Raw genomic sequence first — 20,744 nt, forward strand, 5'->3', positions numbered from 1 at the left:
GGTGATCTGCCCACTCGCGCGACCTCCAGCCTTCCGCTTCCCCCTCGGCAAATCTAGGCACCCGGCTTGACCTGGGAGAGACCGTGGACCTGGCAGAGGCGGCTTTCCCACCAACAGCACGAGGGACCCGCTGCATGCCTCGTCCCATCCCGAGGGCACCGGGCGTGGGTATCGTCCTGACTGTGGAGGAGCCCCAGGCACCTGCCCGGGGACGGGGTCCTGAGGGCCCCACGGAGCCTGGAAGAGGCTGGAGCAGGCGTGCTCGCTCGTCCGCAGCCCTCAGAGCGGACGCGTCTTATACTGTGTCCCCGGGGGGCCTGGCAGGGGGCTGCCCTTGACCTCGAGCTGCCCAGGGGTGGGGTGGGGGTGAGGGGAGCCTCGTCACAGAACCAGCCTGGACCACAGTGACAGATCGCGGTCTGCAGGTCGGTGGGAAGCGCTCTTCTTTGGGGACCCCCTGCCGCCCACCGTACCCTGCCGGTCATCCAGTGACTGACCGCTGGCCCAGCTCAGAGGCAGGCACTGTGGACGCGGCAGACGGAAGGAGGGAGAGAGGAGAGGCCGTCTGTAAAAGCGAGGCTGGCCACCCCGCGCTCGGATCTTCCGAAGATTCACCGTCGGGACTAAAATCCCGTCTCCTGGTCTCTGCGTGAGGGACGTGCTCTGCAGTGTTATCCGCAGGAGGAGGACGCCACGCATGGGTGTGTGTGGGCAGTGAGGGAGCCACGGGCGCCGAGGTCATACACGCGGTCGCACAAGGGCAGCAGGACCCGCGTCTTGCAACTGGGCGGGGTGGGGGCTCAGGAGAAGCCAAGTGCCACGGCGCCAGGCGGGGCCTCGATGACAAGGACGGTCGTCATCCGTCTGTGTGTAAACCAGCGTGTGTGACAAGGGCCTCCCCCATCTGTTCGGCCCCCACGATAAGCGCGAGTGGCTTTACAGTAGAAAACGCCCCAGCAGAGCCATCACCAGCCGGAAGGAAGCAAGGAGGAGGGAGGGCCTGTATCCTGGGCACAGCCAGTGCTGGGCGACTAGCAGGTTAACGAATCTTCCTGGAGGGTCCGGCCCACTGGGCTATGTATACATTAGGCGCCTAGTAGCCACACTGGGCTGAACCACTGACCTCTCTTTCGCTTGAGTGGCCAAGAACAGACGGGGGGTACGCCAGGGTGGGGCCCACCAGCGCAGGCAGAGCTAGGGGCTCTGCTCCCAGAAGCCCACCACCACGGAAGGAGGAAACAGCGTGTTCTGGGAGGTCTAGCTCATGAGGGGTCTCTGGGAGGAGGGTGAGCTCCAGAACCTTCCCTGCCTTTTGTGCTCTGCAGTGCTGGGTGGCCAAAGGGCCCTGTCCCGGGAACGGGGCGCAGACCTGGAGGGGAGCCTCGGGGGCCGGCGCCCTCCCACGGTCCACAGGCTGTGCTCCTCCGGACGCCTCCCTCCCTGCCGGTGCTGACAAAGGCAGGTGGCCCAAGAAAGACACCATGGGGGTGGGAGAATGGGGGGAGCACAAAAAGCTATTTTGAACCGCATTCAGGCGGATGCGACACCGCCTGGCTGGCGTCAGCGACCGCGGGGTGCCCAGGGTCCTCTGTTCCGCCGTCCCCTCTGCTTCTGGGTGTATCTGACATTTTCCACACTCTACGGTGAAAAAGGAGAAGCTGAAAGCGTTCTCTGGAAGACGTAAAAGGAGAATTTCTTAAAAGGTTTCAAGCAAGAAAAGAAACGAGCCCATGCGAGTCCCATCCCCCCAGGAAGGCTCAGAGTTTCAAAGACTGAAAAGGAGCCAGTCACCTCTGCAGAAAAGGTGACAGCGAGCTGGGTGGAGGCCCCCGGACCTCCCCAAGACAGGGAAGGTGCTGAGGACCCAGAGCCGGCGCAACCACGATGGGGAAGAGGAGGCAGCGGCCACTGCGGAGAGTCCCTGCGGCCTGCAGCCCCCCGAGACTGTGCACTCCCACTGGCTGGGAACCCAACACTCAGGACTCCCCAGCCTTCAGCGTAGCCCCCTTCAGAGGTGCTGGCCCTAACACACGGCCGCCTGGCTGCCCAGGGCAGATGCGATTCCCAACAGCCCCCGGCAGGTCGTCAGTGCCACCGAGCACCCCGGCCCCAGCACAGGTCGGAGCTCCCCCAAGGCAAGGGCAGCCTCCTGTCCCTTCCTGCCTGTCTGATCATCACCACCTCTCCCCGACCTGACATGTCTGCGGGCAGCCACCGCCCCAGCCTGGTCCTGGACACTCTCTGTGCGCTCCAGGGCACAGCTGCTGGCGCCCAAGGGTGCGGGGTCCACTTGCTCCCTTCTCCACCCCGAGTGCTCACTGCCCCCACCCTGGACTCGCACAGCCGCACACGGGCATGTGCACACAACATGTGGACATGGGGCCACACACCGTCAGCGCATCGGGAGTGACCCGAGCAGCCACCATACCCCCCGCTAGCCTGGCCTCCCCCGAGGGCACAGCTGTCCCGGGAGCAGCGCTCCGGATCGGACGGGAAGGGGCTTCAGGACCAGAGCGTGTGTGAGTGCGTGTGTCCGTGTCCGGAACAGCAGCCCCCCCGCAGAGGGGCACCGAGGAGATGTTCTCAGGGTCCCGAGTCCCAGGGCGCTGTTTTCTCCTTTTCTGTTTGGAGGTGGCTCTCTTTGAAGGATACGCTCTGGTTCCTGGGTGCCCTGGTCACAGCGGCCCTCCCTCGGGCTCCCCCTCCAGGCCTGGGGGCAGCAGAGAGCCGCACAGTGGGAAGAATTCAGAGCCTCGGGGACAGAGTTGTGCTGCTGCCTGAATGTGGGCACTCACAACGCACCCAGGCCTGGATGCCTGCCGCTGCAGGATGCAAGGAGCCGTGGGCCGGGAGGGACTCAGGGGCAGGGACATCTCAGGGGCAGGGCGGGGGCCTGGAGGCTGAAGACCCTGGCCTCCTGCATCCTGGATGTCGGGGCTGGTGGCCTGTGCCCAGCGCGGGGGGGGTGCTGTGGAAACACGTGGACACACTGGTGAGGGGGCGCAGGGCACACCCCCTCCCTCGTGGGGTGAATGTCCTGCCCCAGTGGTCACACCTGTGTTCGGCCGGCTCCTGTCCCTGGAACACAGTGGGATCGCGGCCGGCTCCTGTCCCTGGAACACAGTGGGATCGCGGCCGGCTCCTGTCCCTGGAACACAGTGGGATTGCGGCCGGCTCCTGTCCCTGCCCCTACTTTGGCTGCAGCTGCCCCCCGTCCACAGAGCACCTTTGCTTTGCTAAGGTCCGGCCCCAGGAGAGCTGAGACAGAAGCATGAGCAGGAGCCTGGGTCAACATGATTAAAATTGTGCCCAGAGGCGCCTGGGTGGCTCAGTGGGTTAAGGCCTCTGCCTTCAGCTCAGGTCATGATCCCAGGGTGCTGGGATCGAGCCCCACATCGGGCTCTCTGCTCAGCAGAGAGCCTGCTCCCCGCCCCCTCTGCCTGCCTCTCTGCCTACTTGTGATCTCTCTCTCTCTGTCAAATAAATAAATAAAATCTTTTAAAAAAAATAAATAAAAATAAAATTGTGCCCAGAACTAACTATTCAAAATACATCACAGAAGACACGTCGGACAGCTGCCCACCCGGCGTGCGATTCCGCGGCTCCCTCCTTAATGCCCGGCTTCAGACTCCACACACCCACGGCCACATGGGCACCTGGGTCGGGGGGAAGTCTCCTTTCCTAACGAAGCCCCCGTTCTCCTCTGCTGGGAACGAGGCCCCAGATCTGGGCGGGAATGCCTCCCCGCCTTGGAGGAGCAGAACCCTGGCCCCCCGTTGTCTCCTCTGCTCCTGCAAATGACGCTCAGGCTGCTCTAACAGCCTTAATATGGGTACCAAGTGCCCCGCCTGCCCACTGAGGGGAGCAGAGCCCCTGCCTTCCTCTCCACCCTCTGGATCTGCGTGGCCGGCGGAGCCTCCCCTGCTAGCAGGGGCCACCAAGGACTCCTCACGTGCGGAAACGCCACCCAGAGCCGTGACCGCTCCTGCCAACGGCAGGACGTGTCTCATGGACCCCAGACTCCCTTCCGCCCCAGCACATGGGTCCAGCCCCTCGGCCCTGGTGCCCCACACAGTGGAGCTTCCAGAAGGGCTCCAGCTCATGCCTGCACAGCACTGAGGTGGACACAGGTTTCACGGGGGTTCAGGGCTCGGTCACCCCTCGAGCCGCGTGGATGGAGGGGCCGCAGGGAGGCCTGGCTTCCCCGGATTTGGAGGTGAGTCCTTGCATAAACCAGGAACTCCCTCCTCCCCGATCAGTCCCAGTTCTCACACGGCAGAAGGTCCACCAACGTGCGCACACCACCCCTGCACTGTGTCCTCACCGGCCCCGGATGCGGAGTGAGTCAGAGGAGGGCGGCAGGCACGATCCCCCCCTCCCCGCCTCCCACTCTGTCTAGGGGCGGGGAGGATGCACATCTTGAAAGCAAAACGACCCCAAATGCTCCCTTTCCCTGCCTTCTCTCCATTCCACAGATGCGGTAACTGAGGCCCCGAGGATGAGTGGACTTGCCCCGGGCATGGGGCTGGTTAGGGGAGGCCCCCGACCGGCAGCTCACCTAGGGTGGGTGATGCTGAGCCCCGGGGATTGCCCCACAGCTGCTGGGACTGTCCTGAGAGCCAGAGCAGAACAGAACGTCTGCGGGGCTGCCTGTGGTGCTTGCTGGACCCCTGGCCTTGTCGGCCCTGGAGGAGACCCCTCAACCCCACTGGGCGGACGGCTGTCCTTCACACCCCCGCTTCCAGGTGCTGCGCGCAGTGGGTCCAACAGTGGCCGGCTCCCGCAGCCCGGAGCGCCCACTATGTGCTGTGTGGCCGGGCCCTGCGGGTTTGTGTTCTTCAGGGGAGCGGCTGTCCGCACCTCTCCTGGGCAAAGCCGATGGGGTCTCGCATGGCCCGAGGCCCCCTCCCTTCAGCCTCCAGCACAAGGCCTTGCTCCCCTGCCGACGGGCTGGGCGGGCAGCTGCTGGGGTGTGAAAGGAGCCTATTTTCTGGGCCCTTCTGGGGTAACTGACTGTGGCAGCTGGCGGTGACCCCGAGTCGGGCTGCAAGCGGCCCACAGCCCTGGCTTCCCCCTGCCCCTCCCTGGCAGCGTACGGGGAAACTGGTTCTGTCAGGAGTCACGTGTCTGGCGCAGAAAGTGAGCCGGCGAGTCTGGCGGGACCAGGCCGGCACAGAGCCAAGCACCCTCTTCCTGTCCTGCCACGGTAAGGGACCATCCAGGAAGGTGACCTGGCATCTCCAGGGTGTGGTGGCCAAGTCTGCAGGCCCCCAGGCCCGGCCACCAGCCCCCTGCCCCCCCAGGAACCTATCATCCCAGTCCTGAGCCAAGCCTGCACGAGGTCGCCTGGCTTCCTGCTGAGAAAGTGTCACAGCCTGACCGGAGAAAACAGGGGGACGGGGGGGCCATGCCAAGGGTCCCCAAAGAGGCTAAGAGAGAAATGAAAACAAAGGTCCACACAGCAATGCGAACGCACGTGTCCCTCCAGCCTCTGCCTCCGAGGTCACGTGGCCCCGTCCCTGTGTGTCTGTCTTAAACTCCCTCTCCTGTCTCCTACAAGTCACTGGATTTAGGGTCCACCAGACAATCCAGGATGAACTCATACCAAGACCCTTCACTTTGGTCCATCTGTGAGTCCCAAATTGCTAAGTAAGGACACCTTCACGGTTCTGGGGTTAGGACGGTGGTCTATCTTCTTGGGGGTCACCCTTCAACTCCCTGTAGGGTTTCCCAATGGAGCCTCCGGGATGGGGGTGAAGGGGTTTGCCATGATGCAACCAGCCCGGGAAGGTGCGCAGTGCCCCCCTCTGCTTGCGGGAACCCCCCCGACCCGCTTCCTGTTTCCACTGCGCAGGCCCCTCACGCCCGCCTGGCCTAGGCCGATGACCTCCTGGGTCCTCTCACTGCCGCCAAGCACCCTCCGCAGATCCAGGGTGGCCCTGGATCGAGGGTGGCGCCCTCGCCCCCTCAGGGCTCCAGCCATCTCCCGCATGATGCCCCAGACCCTCCTGCCCCTGCCCTTTTACCAGGAGCCCCAGCGAGCCCCAGAAGGTGTTGGCCACTCCTGCTGGCCTGCTCCCACACCAGGCCCCCAGAGCCAGAGAGCTTCGGTCATCGTGCCTCTGCCTGTCCCTGGGCCAACAGTGCCTCGCTGCTGCCCACGTCCTCCTCCAGCCCCGGCAGCGGCCCCCCTCAGCACTCAGCTCACTGCCACCCACCCACCCAGCCCGGAACCTTCCAGCAAGCCAGCATGGCTCCCTGGGTGCTGAGCCTGGCCATGGTGGGTTGGATCTGGCTCCGCCCAGGGCCAGCTCAGGACCCCACAGCTCGGAATGGCCATATCCATCAGGGCCCTGGCATCCCGGGGTCGGTGCGAGCTGGAAGCCAACTTCTGGAGAAGGTATTCCAGACTCAGACCCTTAGGCCCTGCCCAAACCAGCAAGAACTGAGTGCATGTCTTACCGATGAGAGCACCAAGTCTAGCAAGGGTCGGGGACAGGAACTTCTGGAGTGGGTGCTCATCACGTGCCTTTGCTTCATCACTGGAGGAAGGTCGTGCCAACCGGCGGCACACCCGGAGGACCTGGGTGGGCTGAGAGCTATCCAGGGATCAGCTTGAAAATTGCTCCAAACACGGTCCCTGGGAGCAGCCACACCTGTGAACCGTCCGTCCGGCCTGCCTGGGCCACACCAGCCCCAGCGCCTCGGCCCCAGGAGCCCAGAGAGCCGTCTGGGTGTCTGCTGGAGCTCATGCAGGGAGGGAGATCCAGGGGGATCCAGGGGGATCCCTGGATAGCTCTGGGAGGGCAGAAGAGGATCCTGGCAGTGGACCTGCAGGGCCCTTGAGTGTAGGGGTGACAGAAGACGCAAGGAGAGCGTCCAGCCTGGGAGGAGGCCAGGAGGCCCCCACGGGCCCCGAGGCTGGACATGGGGACAGGGCGTCCGGTCTGGCCCTGGCTGTTTGATTCGACAGCGGGTTTCCACTGTACTTCTGGCCATGCGTCTCCAGCAGGACCGCTTAGTGGCCGGCGGGCGCCGGTGTGTGCCCCGGGTTCCTGGGAGTGGGCAGGTTTCTTTTCGGCACGAGGGGGGAGTCTGGGGGCAGCCGCGGGGCTTGGGAAATAGCGTGTGGCACAGAGAAGCACGGACCTCCAGAGCATGGGGTCGCGTGGAGCACCCTTCACCGTGGGGGGCAGCACCTCCATTTACTCACGTGCCTCCCGCTCCCTTCCGCCACGCCCGCCGCACAGGGGCTGGGATTTCAGACCAGGCTCAGTGGAGGACAGAGGGGTCTCGGTGCGACAGCCGCCCCCTAGCCTTGTCCCCAGCGAGGACTACACAGACTGACATCCTCAGTTGGGGACGGCCAGCGAGCCGGGCGCCCCAGCGCGGCTCCCAGGTGATCTGCCCACTCGCGCGACCTCCAGCCTTCCGCTTCCCCCTCGGCAAATCTAGGCACCCGGCTTGACCTGGGAGAGACCGTGGACCTGGCAGAGGCGGCTTTCCCACCAACAGCACGAGGGACCCGCTGCATGCCTCGTCCCATCCCGAGGGCACCGGGCGTGGGTATCGTCCTGACTGTGGAGGAGCCCCAGGCACCTGCCCGGGGACGGGGTCCTGAGGGCCCCACGGAGCCTGGAAGAGGCTGGAGCAGGCGTGCTCGCTCGTCCGCAGCCCTCAGAGCGGACGCGTCTTATACTGTGTCCCCGGGGGGCCTGGCAGGGGGCTGCCCTTGACCTCGAGCTGCCCAGGGGTGGGGTGGGGGTGAGGGGAGCCTCGTCACAGAACCAGCCTGGACCACAGTGACAGATCGCGGTCTGCAGGTCGGTGGGAAGCGCTCTTCTTTGGGGACCCCCTGCCGCCCACCGTACCCTGCCGGTCATCCAGTGACTGACCGCTGGCCCAGCTCAGAGGCAGGCACTGTGGACGCGGCAGACGGAAGGAGGGAGAGAGGAGAGGCCGTCTGTAAAAGCGAGGCTGGCCACCCCGCGCTCGGATCTTCCGAAGATTCACCGTCGGGACTAAAATCCCGTCTCCTGGTCTCTGCGTGAGGGACGTGCTCTGCAGTGTTATCCGCAGGAGGAGGACGCCACGCATGGGTGTGTGTGGGCAGTGAGGGAGCCACGGGCGCCGAGGTCATACACGCGGTCGCACAAGGGCAGCAGGACCCGCGTCTTGCAACTGGGCGGGGTGGGGGCTCAGGAGAAGCCAAGTGCCACGGCGCCAGGCGGGGCCTCGATGACAAGGACGGTCGTCATCCGTCTGTGTGTAAACCAGCGTGTGTGACAAGGGCCTCCCCCATCTGTTCGGCCCCCACGATAAGCGCGAGTGGCTTTACAGTAGAAAACGCCCCAGCAGAGCCATCACCAGCCGGAAGGAAGCAAGGAGGAGGGAGGGCCTGTATCCTGGGCACAGCCAGTGCTGGGCGACTAGCAGGTTAACGAATCTTCCTGGAGGGTCCGGCCCACTGGGCTATGTATACATTAGGCGCCTAGTAGCCACACTGGGCTGAACCACTGACCTCTCTTTCGCTTGAGTGGCCAAGAACAGACGGGGGGTACGCCAGGGTGGGGCCCACCAGCGCAGGCAGAGCTAGGGGCTCTGCTCCCAGAAGCCCACCACCACGGAAGGAGGAAACAGCGTGTTCTGGGAGGTCTAGCTCATGAGGGGTCTCTGGGAGGAGGGTGAGCTCCAGAACCTTCCCTGCCTTTTGTGCTCTGCAGTGCTGGGTGGCCAAAGGGCCCTGTCCCGGGAACGGGGCGCAGACCTGGAGGGGAGCCTCGGGGGCCGGCGCCCTCCCACGGTCCACAGGCTGTGCTCCTCCGGACGCCTCCCTCCCTGCCGGTGCTGACAAAGGCAGGTGGCCCAAGAAAGACACCATGGGGGTGGGAGAATGGGGGGAGCACAAAAAGCTATTTTGAACCGCATTCAGGCGGATGCGACACCGCCTGGCTGGCGTCAGCGACCGCGGGGTGCCCAGGGTCCTCTGTTCCGCCGTCCCCTCTGCTTCTGGGTGTATCTGACATTTTCCACACTCTACGGTGAAAAAGGAGAAGCTGAAAGCGTTCTCTGGAAGACGTAAAAGGAGAATTTCTTAAAAGGTTTCAAGCAAGAAAAGAAACGAGCCCATGCGAGTCCCATCCCCCCAGGAAGGCTCAGAGTTTCAAAGACTGAAAAGGAGCCAGTCACCTCTGCAGAAAAGGTGACAGCGAGCTGGGTGGAGGCCCCCGGACCTCCCCAAGACAGGGAAGGTGCTGAGGACCCAGAGCCGGCGCAACCACGATGGGGAAGAGGAGGCAGCGGCCACTGCGGAGAGTCCCTGCGGCCTGCAGCCCCCCGAGACTGTGCACTCCCACTGGCTGGGAACCCAACACTCAGGACTCCCCAGCCTTCAGCGTAGCCCCCTTCAGAGGTGCTGGCCCTAACACACGGCCGCCTGGCTGCCCAGGGCAGATGCGATTCCCAACAGCCCCCGGCAGGTCGTCAGTGCCACCGAGCACCCCGGCCCCAGCACAGGTCGGAGCTCCCCCAAGGCAAGGGCAGCCTCCTGTCCCTTCCTGCCTGTCTGATCATCACCACCTCTCCCCGACCTGACATGTCTGCGGGCAGCCACCGCCCCAGCCTGGTCCTGGACACTCTCTGTGCGCTCCAGGGCACAGCTGCTGGCGCCCAAGGGTGCGGGGTCCACTTGCTCCCTTCTCCACCCCGAGTGCTCACTGCCCCCACCCTGGACTCGCACAGCCGCACACGGGCATGTGCACACAACATGTGGACATGGGGCCACACACCGTCAGCGCATCGGGAGTGACCCGAGCAGCCACCATACCCCCCGCTAGCCTGGCCTCCCCCGAGGGCACAGCTGTCCCGGGAGCAGCGCTCCGGATCGGACGGGAAGGGGCTTCAGGACCAGAGCGTGTGTGAGTGCGTGTGTCCGTGTCCGGAACAGCAGCCCCCCCGCAGAGGGGCACCGAGGAGATGTTCTCAGGGTCCCGAGTCCCAGGGCGCTGTTTTCTCCTTTTCTGTTTGGAGGTGGCTCTCTTTGAAGGATACGCTCTGGTTCCTGGGTGCCCTGGTCACAGCGGCCCTCCCTCGGGCTCCCCCTCCAGGCCTGGGGGCAGCAGAGAGCCGCACAGTGGGAAGAATTCAGAGCCTCGGGGACAGAGTTGTGCTGCTGCCTGAATGTGGGCACTCACAACGCACCCAGGCCTGGATGCCTGCCGCTGCAGGATGCAAGGAGCCGTGGGCCGGGAGGGACTCAGGGGCAGGGACATCTCAGGGGCAGGGCGGGGGCCTGGAGGCTGAAGACCCTGGCCTCCTGCATCCTGGATGTCGGGGCTGGTGGCCTGTGCCCAGCGCGGGGGGGGTGCTGTGGAAACACGTGGACACACTGGTGAGGGGGCGCAGGGCACACCCCCTCCCTCGTGGGGTGAATGTCCTGCCCCAGTGGTCACACCTGTGTTCATTCCCAGCTCAGCTCTCGTGTGTAACACAGGGCAGCTCCTGACCCACACCCAGGATCGCTGGGAAGACAGTGTGACCATACCTGTGTCACCTCCGTTTCTGGAACCGTCCCTCATCTCTCCATCACCCTGATGAGCTGAGCCCGGCTCTTAACCCTCCCTTTTCTGGATCACAGCGAGCTCCTGGATGCTGCCCGCTGTGGCCACCCTCTCCCGGGTGCAGTGGGTTGAATGTCCCCCCCAAGATATGTCCTACATCCTAACCCTGGGACCCCTGAATGTGGCCACCTTTGGAAGTAAGGTCTTTGCAGATGTGACCAAGTGAAGACGAGGCCACAGGGGAGGAGGGTGGGCCTGGCCCGACCACTATGCTCCTGTATGAGAACAGGACACACAGAGACACAGGAGGGGCCCCATGAAGACAAGAGCCATGTGGCCACTGCCTAGGGACAGCTACAGCCCAGAAGCTGGATGAGGCAGGAAGGATCCTCTCCTCGAGCCTCCCCACACCTGGATTTTGGACTCCTGGTTGCGGAACTGGGAGACGCTAGGAGGCTTCTGTGGTTGTGGGTCCCCGCCCAGCATGCGGTCCCTTGTCACAGCAGTCCCTGCCCGACACAGGCTCTCAGCTCAAGGTCAAAGCTGTGAGCAGGAGTGGCCTGAACCGAAGCTGAGTGGGGCTTCCTTCCCCTGCCCCAAGGATGAGGCCGAGGACCCTCTCCCTCTGGACACTGTCCAGACCGGAGGAGAGTGACGTGGCAGGCAGCTCCGCTCAAACACAGCCACCGTCCCTGTGCCCCATCTGGGGCACGTCCAAATCAGCCCCTCGCCCTGTCCCCCGTGAGCAGCCTCCCACGTCCCTCCCAGCCCCGTGCGGCTGAGACACCATCCCAGCATCAACCCGGCATAAAACCGGCCCGTGACTCTGCAGATGCCAGCCGGTCTCCTGGGGAGGGTCTCCAGGCAACGCAGCAACACCGCAGCCTCACGGCTGGGTCATCTCCTGCGGTCTGGCGGCAGCCTGTCCATCCCACCCGGCCGGCTTCTGGAAGTCCCTGGAAGGGGCCACCATGGGCCCCCTCTGCCTCCAGAGCCAGACTCCAAATGTGTTCGTCACCCACACTCTCCGAAACGTGGGCAGACAGCAGATGAGCCACCGGCAGTGGCCACACTGCAATCCTCGCTGGTCTTGGGGACAGCATTCCTCTCTCCACAGTCTCTTTCCAGCCTCCTGCCTGTGACAAGGGAGGGGAGTCTGGTCTTTGTCCTGCCGACCTCTGTCTCAGTCTGGGGAACTGACCACCCGCTCCTGGCTTCGTGTGGTCCCCGGCTCTGTATGATAGACGATGAGGATTTTCTAGCTGTTGCAACAACTGAAAGGTTCTTTTTAGATACAAATTCGCTTATGTAAAAAGAAGTGAGCGGATTTACAGAGCCGCACTTCAGAGTAACAGTGAAGACGGTGGTGGAGAAATTTAGCCATGGAAAGCCCAAAAAGTGCCCGGAAGGCGTCCTCAAAACGCCAGAAGCCGCTCAGAGTGTGGGGTCCCACCCTGGCCAGGGGCCTGCGCTCCCTCCACCCAAGCAGGCTCCGCCTTGATGGCCGGGGTCTCAGCCATAAAATAAAATGTAAATACAGAAAACCAGCCAGACATTCGGCCTCGTGACTTTTCTAGACCAGGGCCGTGCCCCCACCCGGGTCAGAACCCGGGTTGCCCGGGATGCCAGCCCCAGGCGGCATCCCTGCCCGCCCTCCGCCCTCCAGGGACAACCAGACCCACCCCGCGCTGCACCTGTAGGGTCCAGGCTGGCGTCCCGTCCGCCTGCAAACGTTTGCCGTCCGCCCCGCGTTCCGCCGTCCCCCTCCCCCGCTCACACTCTGTGGGAAGCTGGCGGCGTCTGACCGAGAGCTTCTGGACAAGCCCTCCCGAGCCTGAACACAGCAGGCACCCGTGCGCCCTGGAGAGTGCACTGGATGCCTGTCCCCGCGACACCCTGGGTGAGGACGAACACACCGACACCAATCATCCCGGCCGCTAAGTCACATGTCCGCTCGCGGTCTCGCTCTCGACTCGCGGACAAATCTCGAGTCTCCTTGCAGCCCCCCAGCTCGGGGTCTGCACACCCTCCCCACACTCTTCCTTATTGGGCTGCCTCGACCGGAGCAGGCTCGAAGCAGAAACAACAACAAGAAGAAAATAAAACAAACGGCCACACGAAGTGTCAGGAAAGGCCTGGGGCCGTTCAGTAGAGGGACCGTCAGTCCCGGATGCGCGCGGTGCGGGGCACGTGGCCGGGCGGTCCCGTCCCCTCGCGCACCCCCGCCGGATGGTCGCAGGCGGGCGTTCTTGCCTCTCCGAGGCCTGACGTGCGCATCCATCAGACGGGGATGCTGGTAGGGCTCGGTGCACCGGTGTGTTCAAAGGGTTAAAAGAGAGAGTTCATCTCAAACCCTTCAAAAAATGTTCATCCCTCGTAAAATGAATCTTTGCCAGGAAAGGGTTAAATGATTTCTCACACCTTAAAGCCGTGAGGAATCCTGGGGGCGCGGTTAGCTCACGCTGGAAAGATTTCCACTGACTGTGTTCGAAGCTGCCCCACGGGGTTACTCTTGCTCCCGCGGTGGCCCGGCGCAGCCCGCGACGTGACGGGCGGCCACGGCGGGAGAGCCGGCTCACCGGAGATAAGCAGATTTAAAAATACACTGAGAAGCAGACACGGTTCGAGATCATGACGGGTTGGGAAGACAGTCCGTCGCCCGCCTGTCTTCCTCTGCCATTCGCTCCGTCACGGCGTAAAACCGGCGCGGCAGCCGCGGTGCCCTCTGGCAGGACGGTGGAGGACAGGCTGGCGGGGCCCCACGGCAGGCGACAGCGGTGGTCCCGCGCGGGGGTCGCGCCCGAGAGACCACCCGCCCCGCCCCCAGCCGGCCGCACCGAGAGTGAGGGACCCACGTCCGCTTTGCCTGGAGGACGCCCTCCCCTTTCTTGGGGGCTGCAGAGTCGAGGCCGCGCTTCCTTAGCTCACGGGGTCGGCTCCACGCAGGGACTCCCGGCACTGCCCCTCTTCCTCCCGTGGGCTCCGGGCCGTTTGAACAGCACTGGCTACAGGCAGCTGAAGTCCTCCTCCCCATCCTCTGAGTGTGTAGGGGGGCAGGGGACCTGGAAGACCCCGCCCCCAGCCAGAGTTCTAGAGGGCGGGGCAGGAGGGCCGACCCTGTCGGGCCCCCACGACTCCCCACACAGCTGCCCCGGAGAAAGGCCGGCGGGCGTGAGCACCCACAGCCCACTGCGGCATCGACCACATCCTGCCCGGAGGCAAGGCCATGTCTGGTTTCAAAACGGCCTCTGTGAAGGGAGGGCACCCCGTGGTCCGGGGCGTAGACGTCACATGCCCCTCCTCCTGCACCCTTGGTGGCAGCCCAGGTCCATCCGGGGGCCTGTGTACTCTGACCGGCTCGGAGCAGAGCTTAATGGGACCCTGGACCCTGGACCCTGGTGGGCTCGGGGTCAGGCTGCTGCTTCTCCCAGCTTTATGGAGGCACAACCACGCATGCTGCTGAAGGACCCCCCACCCAGTTACTGCCGCTGTCCCCTGCGTGTCTGTCTGTTCTGCCGCGGTGAGAAGTGTAAATTCTACCGTCTTGGCATATTTTAAGTCTAAGGTGGTGTCCTCAACTAGCGCCATCGTGCCAGACGGATCTGCTGTTTCTAACTGACAGCGTGTGCTGGTCACCGAGAGTCCCCTTAGGGGGCCCTGGCAAACCTCTTTGTCCCGCGTGCCCCCCGGGAGGAGCCGTTGAGCCTGCAGCCCCGTGCTGAGAGCAGCCAGGGGGACGGCATCTCCCTCCAGTGAGGTGGGAGCCCGTGGTCTTCCCACGGGGACGGACGCGGCGGGTGGGGTCCCCGGGCCGGGGGAGTAAGCTGAGTTGCTAAGAACATATGCCTCGGGCCCAGGACGCTGGCCCTGCTCGGAGCAGCGGCCCCTGCTCACCCACCTCGGCCCAGGGGTCTCGAGCTCCACACACGCTGCGTCCTTCACCGATCCCCTCCCCAACAGCATCACCAGTGGCCACTCGGCCGCATCCAGCTGGGCTGCTCGGGCGGGCGCGTACCCTTGGACCCCGAGACCCCACTTCAGGCCCCGCACCTGGTGAGACCCCGACACAGAACGCGCTCCTGGGAGAAAATGGAATAAAATGGAAACGAGCCAGTCATCCCTGGGTGGCAGAGTGGGAACAGCCCGCACCTTACACAGAGCAAGGAGGACGAGCAGGGACGCATGACCCAAAAGAACCGCGTGACCCAAAAGAACCGCAGACGGCCGCGGATGCGCGTTGGCGAGTTCTCTGTGCCTCCAGACCCAAGAGGAAGGAGAGAGGGCAGGAAGGGGACACCAGCCAGAGGCCCTGCACTTGTTTGTGGACCCGTCCATATATAGTCAAAACACGGAAACAGGCTGAGCCCAGCTGGGAAAGTCTCCAGGGGGCAGGGGTGCGGGGGGCAGGGGTGCGGGGAGCCGGGCGTCCTGCAGGCTCTTGTGGGCAGTCAGGGCCCTGTGCTCTGCTCGACCTTCCGGGCTTTAAACCCAAAGCAACCAGAGTGGGACGGTACAACCTTGGCCCGGGGGGTTGTATCCTTTCGTGTGGTTCCTGTGTTTAAACACTTCACAAGCATTGCCCATTAATCGCAGTTTTAATTGATCATAAGGAGTCGGCCCCTCCCCGTTCCAAGAGCCCAGGGGCTTGGCCGTGCCTGAACCCGCAGAGGGCGGTCTGGGCTCGGTGCGCACCGTCGGCCGGCCCTGGGCTTCCCGCCCAGGATTCACCACTGTGACGCCCATTTCATGGATGAGAAAACCAAGGCCTGGAGCTCCAGGGGCTTGCCCAGAGCTGCTCGGCCAGAGGCGGTTCAGAGGAGGGGCAGGGACTCCTGGCCAGTGCGTGGACTGCGGAGCCCACGTCCTAACCAGCAGGCGCTGGGCATCCCCGGAGCCCCTACGGGAAGTCGGAGCACCTTCGGCAGAGGCTGTGTTTACACACCAGGGCATCTGGCTTGACGAGTTCCAGCTCTCTGCCTGCCTCTGTGTATAACAAGACACCCAAACCGAGCAAACAGAATCAGCAGCTCACTGTCCGGCTGGGGGAAAAACAAATGCCATTTTGCCAGCGAGTGGGAAGGAGGAGCCGGGGGCTCAGATCAGAGGGGTCAGGCCAGGAGCAGGAGGCCCGACACAGAAGAAGGGAGACGACACAGGAGGCGAGGGGACTCCTGCAAGCTTACCCCGAAGACCACGGGCTCCACAGAGAAGGTGCCAGGCCACGCCTGAGCCTTCCCCAACAGCTGGTCTGCTGCAGGGCTGGAAGAGTGTCCCAGGCAAGGGAACAGCATATGCTAAGGCAGCAGGCACAGTAACAGTCCCACTGCTTTCCTCGTCACCACACCTACAGCTCAGCTTCTGCTCTAAGGCCAAGTCCCAGCACCCCTCCCCGTGCTCCCTCCCCTCGCCAGCACCCCCGTGGTCCTACTGTGCAGCCTGCCTTGAGTCAGCACCGCCCACACCTGGTTTCTAACTCATGAGGAGCTGGCCAGAGCCACCAACGTGTTGCTGACGCTTACCCAATGCGGACACAGGAGACCATCTGATTTCTCAGGGGACTGCTGTGGCCTGCACTTACAGAGAGCAAAGGCAGTTTCCGCTGCCCCCAGCACCTGGGGTTGAGAACCCCAGAGCCGTATCTTCCTTGCCCAGGCCTCCCAATCCACCCACCATGGGCCCAGCCTCACCCCCACCCTGCCGCCCCGGGTCCATGCAGAGCGCCGGGGGCCTGGGTCAGGCATCTCTGTGGCTCCAAAGCCAGGCTGTGGAGTCATCTCATTGCTCTGCTCAGCCCCATGCAGCAGCTCAGCAGGGTCGGGCAGGCAGGGATCCAGGGCTCCCCACCGTCCCCTCCTCAGGATTCCCCGGGACCGGGTTATGCGGCTAACCCGGAGATCATGGCCCAGGCTTTGTTCAAGGGGCCACTGCAGAAAGGCGGAAACAAAGTGCCCCAAACCCCAGACAGCCACTCTGGTCTTTAGGGTCCGAGCCGGTGGTGTGGAGCAGAGACCATCCCGTCTCCCAGGGCTGGGGTGAGGGGCCTACAACCTCAAGGCCCATGGGAGGGCCATGCTGGCGAGGGCCCCGACCCCCCGACATCCTGAAGACCTCCTCTACTTCCAGGGTACACACGAAACTGGCAGCCCACGCCCGTGCCCCAGCGAAGGAGCGCTCTCTTGAAACAGCCGAGGCACAGAAACCCACATTCCACCAACGCCATAAGTAACGGCAGGAGGGCTCTTCCCTGGGCTCTGGGTCGCTGGGGACCCTGGCGATAGTTCTCATCCCACAGCGGGGCGACTTCAGGTCTGAGTGTGGCTGTCCTGCCCCTTGGCCCAGGGTTCTAGATTTGGGGGCTTCCTGACAAGTGGGGTGGGGTCCGTCCCATAAGGCCGATCTGGCCTCCCCGTTTAGCTGCTCTGCTGCTCACTGGTCCCCTCGGGCTGCTGTGGCCCAGGGAACATGATATGCAGCCACGGGCCCTCTAAGGGACCCTCTGCCAGCTTCAGCCCATGAGGCAGGCAGGAAAATCCCAGGGCAGCCCCCCCACCTCCTGTCCCTCCTAGGCATCAGCTGGCCCTTTAAGCGACCTCTGGGTGCCCATTCACCCCAGGAAGCAGCAGGAGCTCCTTCCCCTCGGCCTGGATGCCCGTCCCTGTGTGCTAGCTGCTATTCCCAGTGTGGCTGTGGCCAAGGGACAGAGGCGCCACCCGGCCTGCCCACTGGCCCGCAGAGGCCCCCACTCCCTCTCCTCCCCCTGCTTTCCTGGGGACCTGCCTGTCTCCAAAGCAGAGCGCGGCCTGTGCCTGGTTTCCAGACTGCCCAGGCCTTAGACGGGGCAGTGACCCGTGGGATGGGGTATTGCCAGATCCCTCCTCACGGCCTCATTACGCCTCCTGAAACTCCCCGTCACGGCTGGACAGAGTTCACTTGTGGGGCCTCATCTTCCCCGAGTCCTTCGTGCCTGTGAGGGTGAGAGGGGGCCCAGGCAGGTCAGTGCGGCTCAGCGGTAGCCTTTCCTCCCAGGTAAGCCACGGTGCGCTTTCTGTTTCTAACTCAGGAAGGACGGGCGCCCTGGGCAGCGCCTCAAGCTGGGCCGTTTGAACATGAGCACATCGGGGACGCGGAGCGGGCATCATCTCAAGACGCTGGCTTCCCTCGACAAGGGCAATCCTGTGGCTTCACGTGAGCACAGAGCACCTACTACGTGCCAGGCCCCAAGCACACAGTCAGGCAACTAGGGCGTGATGACCACTTGTGCTAACGCTAAGCGCCTGCCACGGGCCTGGCTCGGGGCCGACCGACCGCCTTCTCCATATCCAGTCATTCCATGAAGCAAACCGAGAAGGGAGGTAATTCGGACACGGATCCACGTGGCTAAGAAAATGAAGCCCGTCCAGCTGCCTCGGAATGGGTGCCTCGTGACCACAGAGGGGCCCAGCGACACCTGAGTTGAGGGCTGTTGGCAACGAGGACGAGGGAACAGGGAATGCAAAAGCCCCGGGGAACAAAGGCCAGGCCTGGGGCCAGAGGCCCGTGGGCAGGAGCGTGGAGGTGCGGGGAGCCTATGGGCAGGTGGGGACCGGCCGTCCAGCACCTCGTGAGGCCCAGAAGGGAGTGTGGGACTATCTGGAGGTCACTGCGAGTCACGGAGGACTCGAAGCCGGTAGGCCGCACGAGGCGGCCAGTATTTCAGAGATGGTGCCGGCCGCCGCTGGAGACGGAGCCGGGGGCGAGACTGGAGCCTGCTGGGGGCTGGTGTGGTCTGAGCCCGGGACAGAAGAGAGGCCGTAGGTGGCCTCTGGAGACTAAGCGAACCACTGGCTTTGAGATACACGACAAAGGCCCCCTGGGTGTCCTGGAGCCCCCAAAGACAGCCACCCAGCTCCTGTCCTGAGCGGTAGGGACCATCTCTCCCTGGCCCAATAGCCTAGATAATGTTGCTAGTCCTTTGGTGGTCCTGGGCCTCCCTAGGGCCAGGCTGGATGGCTCTGAGGCCCTTTCCAGGGGTCATCATGCACCCCACCCCTCATCTGCGATCCTGATCGCGGGGATTTCCTCCCTACAGATCCCCAAAGCTCTTCCGGGCTGCCCCACATCTTGGACCAGCAGCATTCCTTGCGCTGAGTGGCTTATCCCCCAGCTACCTTACCAAAGAACTCTAGGTGAGACCCACTGTTCTGTCCCGGCCCTGCCCGAGCCCTGCTTCCCCATCGGGCAGGTCCTGACCACACAGCTGGGGCCCACTCCCCTTGGCAGAGACACCAGGCCAGCAGATGCCAAATTCACACCCGCCGGTGCACACTCCCGGAGCCCTGGCTCGGAACTGCCTCCTCCCAGCCCAAGTCCTTTGTATGCAACCATCACTACCCAGCCCCGCAGAAGGTCCACTGGCTGCTTAGAATCTCCCCAGACGAGTGGCCACCCCGTGAGGGTCACCAGTCCAGCCCAGGCCAGTGCAAAGCCTCAGAGGGCTAAAGTTCTGTTCCCTAGACCTGTAGGCTTGATAGGTTACGGGGCAAGTCCGGCCCCCAGAACAGTGCCTTGTTCCTCCAGGGTGGCCGTGAGCCGTGCAAGGAGCTCCCCGGCCAGCGTGCCTGGCCACTGCTGGGAGCACCACCCCAACCCTGCCACTCCCCCCAGCCAGGCACCCGACCCAGGGACCCCACGGGGGGAACCACATCTGATAGCTCCCTTCGTGTCAGGATAACTGGGTCCTCTTGTCGTGCCCCGTTCAGCCCCCATCCTGGGGTTCATGCCTCACCCCTACAACCGGGAGCTGGGTCTGCACGGCTTCTCAGTTGTGGCCGCATACCTGTCGCTGGGACAACACACGGGAAAGGGGCAGGGCATGCTTCTGTCACCTTGTCACCTTGGGGGGGGATCCCCTCCACTGGCACACCGCGTGTGCACACCACAGAATCAGCAGAAAGCACGAGCCCCCAAAAACACAGCGGCCAGAGACACCCAGCAGTCTGCAAACCAGGGGCTCCTCGTGCAGGTTTCTGCTTAGCATGTCGGGTTACTCCCCTGGCTCCGGAAGCTTCCGGGAAGAGACTGCAGGACCAGTGTGGATCCCGGACTCAGCACAGCGAGCGCCATGCTAAGGGGGACGGGCTGCATTAAGTGGCCCGAGCCGGAAGCAGGGCTCAGAAGAGAACAGATTCGCCGCCTTCCCGGCCCAGGAAGGACCAGCTTTCCAGCTTTGGGCTGGCTTCCAGGATGCCCTGCCCAGGCCTCTGCACAGGCCTCCCCCCTCCCCAGGACGAGGCGGGGTCAGAAGGCCCTCGCCTGGCCCACCTGCTCTGTCACCTTTTCTCAGCACAGCCTGGGAAGACACAGCAGACATACCCACTGGCCGCTGCCTCCCAGGCCCCCGCGGCCCCACACACGTGGGGCAGACAATGGGATCCGAGATCTGGAGCTTGAAGCCTGAAGGGGGGCATCAGATGCCCCTGAGCCCTGCTGCTCGTAAAGCCGGTCAAGTTCGAGGAGCCACAAGGCCCTGCAAAACCAAGGCATTGGGGTAAGAACGCAGCCAAAAGACCACCCAGCCTGCTCACGCTGAGGGCAGGGTGTCTGCGCTCTGGACCCGGATCCACACAGTGCACGCGGGGCCAAGGACTCACACATCGAACCCAGAGGCCATGGCCACGTCCCTAGCTGTGACACCCTGAGCCTGTCCCTGGCCTGGGGGACGCACCTGAGTACAATCCCAAAGGCCCACCTGTCAAAGGGATTCAGGCAGACAGGCAGATGCGTATCTAAATTCTTTCCGGTGTAGACAGAGCAGCAAGTTCATAGAATCCCAAGATGGCAAAAGAGCAGGAACCCAGCCAGCTGCTCCAGCAAGGCCTGGCCTGGCCCAGCCCAAGGATGTGCGGGGGCAGAGAAGCCCACCTCGGTCCAGAGGACCTGTGCACGTCCCCAGACACTCCAAGTCCCAGCTCCAGCGGGCCCCTGACAGCGGACAGCCCACCAGGGGGGAGGGGCCGAGCCCGGGGAGCCCAGGCTGGAGAGTGGCCCCCGGGGGCTGCCCACGGCGCCCTCCCCACCACGTCCCACCCTCCCCAGGAGCCTCAAGCGTTCGGGACCCTCCGGGAGACTCATGTCCAACGCCCCTCCCAACACTCGCTAGGACTCTATCTTTAGGGTGTCAGTGGCCTAGAGATGGAGGGCGGTGGG

The sequence above is a fragment of the Enhydra lutris genome, unplaced genomic scaffold, assembly GCF_002288905.1.
Source record: "Enhydra lutris kenyoni isolate GAN:26980312 unplaced genomic scaffold, ASM228890v2 scaffoldscaffold22, whole genome shotgun sequence".
Lineage (NCBI taxonomy): Eukaryota > Metazoa > Chordata > Mammalia > Carnivora > Mustelidae > Enhydra > Enhydra lutris.